The sequence below is a fragment of the Loa loa genome, assembly GCF_000183805.2.
Source record: "Loa loa unplaced genomic scaffold supercont3.182, whole genome shotgun sequence".
Lineage (NCBI taxonomy): Eukaryota > Metazoa > Nematoda > Chromadorea > Rhabditida > Onchocercidae > Loa > Loa loa.
Genome location: NW_018108362.1, coordinates 122,261 through 124,604, shown reverse-complemented (window position 1 = coordinate 124,604; position 2,344 = coordinate 122,261).

Genomic DNA, 2,344 nt, shown 5'->3' with positions numbered 1-2,344 from the left:
AAGAGAGAGAGAGAGAGAAGAAGAAAAAGAAAGGGAGAGAGAGAGAGAGAGAGATGCATTCGATTATTAATCATCACTTAACAGCATGATTTCTTTTTTTTTTCATCTAATTTTACCTTTAGCCTTCAAGCCGTATTTTGTCACGACAATGAAACTCTTGCAAAACAATTCCCGTAATGTTATCGGATTTCATTTACATATCAACCGATAAAAGAGAAGGATTGAAAATATTTCATTACTGTAATAAAATTTGCATCATCTTTATCATTCAAATGGATGATGAATAATACACAGAGAAAGAACAAAGATTATCAAAATGATAATTATTTATTATGAATAAAATCTGAAACATGACAGTTATATTGATCACAAAGGAAAATTTAATAAAAAATTTACTAGCAATATTTTTATTAAAATGGCTTAAATTTGATAAGTATAAATAAAATATGAATGGATAAATGATCGAAGCATAGATTAGATTGATAAGTAATGATGGAAAAAGCAAAAGTATGATGAGAGAAAATGAAATGATAAATGTATAAATAATTAATCAAAAAGATGCACGAATAAATAAGTATAATTAAGAATGTAAAAATTTGGAAAAGTATGCAAAGATTTATTTTTTCACCTTAAAAAATAGATGATAATAATTAATTAATTAATTTATTAATTAGTAATAATAATAATAAATGCAAAAGAAAACTATTGGTTCCTCAAATACTTTCCTAAATAATTTAATCCAATAATCTAAAAAAATAGCAACAAGAATAATAAATATTTGAGTTATTAATTAATTAAATTTAATTAAAGACAACGAAAATAAACATTATAATTTTCTAATTAGAAAATCAACACAATAATTTATGGTAACTAATTTTTTTAAGAGATATAGATATGAATGTTTATTGATAAATGATTATTATTAACTTCAAAAAAGTAATAATTCAAAAAAAAAACAGAAACAAATCTAAAAGTTTGAAAGAGTTTAACGCAATTCGCAATCATGGATGTGATATTATTTAATGATCCATTTTGTTGAAATATTGTTTCATTTGATTACCGGTTCAAAGATAATCAATTCAGTTGATATGCTCGCTGATAACATAACACTTATGCAAAACAATTGTTGTCACATCTGTTTATGAATGACAATGAAAATTCTTATCTTGTTTTGCATCATACATTGTCATCGAGAAATTCATTAACTGAATTGATTGTCATTTGATTTGAAATGAAATGACGTACATAAGTAAGTTTAGGATTTTGAATTTTAATCGTCTCGTTAATTCTCATTACATGAAATAAGGAAAATTAGAAAGAAATGCTATTAAAGTGAACTATTCCAAATGAAACTATCAAATAAAATCATTAAAATAAACATTCTCAAATGAAGGTTATTAAAATAAAAATCATTATAATGAAACTTTTTTAAATAAAATTAATATCATTAGAATGAACTTTCGTAATGAAACATCAAATAAATATTAGAACAATTAAATAAAAATTAATGAATTTAAAGTATCGCTATCTTCATCTTCAGCTATCTTCTAGTATGACCTTTAGGTATTTTTTTGTATGACCTTTACCTGTTTTCTAATATGAATGACCTTTAGTTATTTTCTAGTATAACCTTTAATTATCCTCTAGTATAATCATTAAGCTAATTTCTATGCATGAAAACGGAAAAAAAAAAAAAACTCCAGCTATCTTTTAATATAATCTTTGGTTAACTTCCAATAAAAAAATAAAATGAAAATTGAATAAAGATAGAGCAAAAAAAAAATGAAATAAATTTGAAATATTTTCCAAACATTAAAATTTTTCAAGAAATAATGGATGGATTGCTTAAAAAAAAGAAAAAAAAAAGAAAAATGAAAGGAAGAAAGAAAATGTAAGAGATTATCGGCAAAGACTAATACATAAATAATGGAATAAATTGACATGATCACTACCCCATTCATTGTCAGTGTTGGAAATTGATCTTTAACCTATTTGATGATAAGAATATCCAAGAAGAAATCTTATCGATATATCATTATAATAGCAAACCATCATTTTATCATTTATATTTATATCAATGGATAGATAATTAATTCATCGCTTTCAATAAGATGTATGCTATTACTAAGCTAGTACTTATCCATCCATATTTGTCTTGCCAAAAGCTCATTGAATTGACAAAGTACAATTCATTAAAATGAAAGAAATTTAAAATTTTGAAATGAATAAAAGTGAAAAATTTCAATTGATTAAATTGCGAAAAGAGGAAAAGACAGGAAAAGAAAAAAGATATGACATGTAATCTATGAGAGAACTTTGCAGTAAAAGGTAATCATTAGCGATG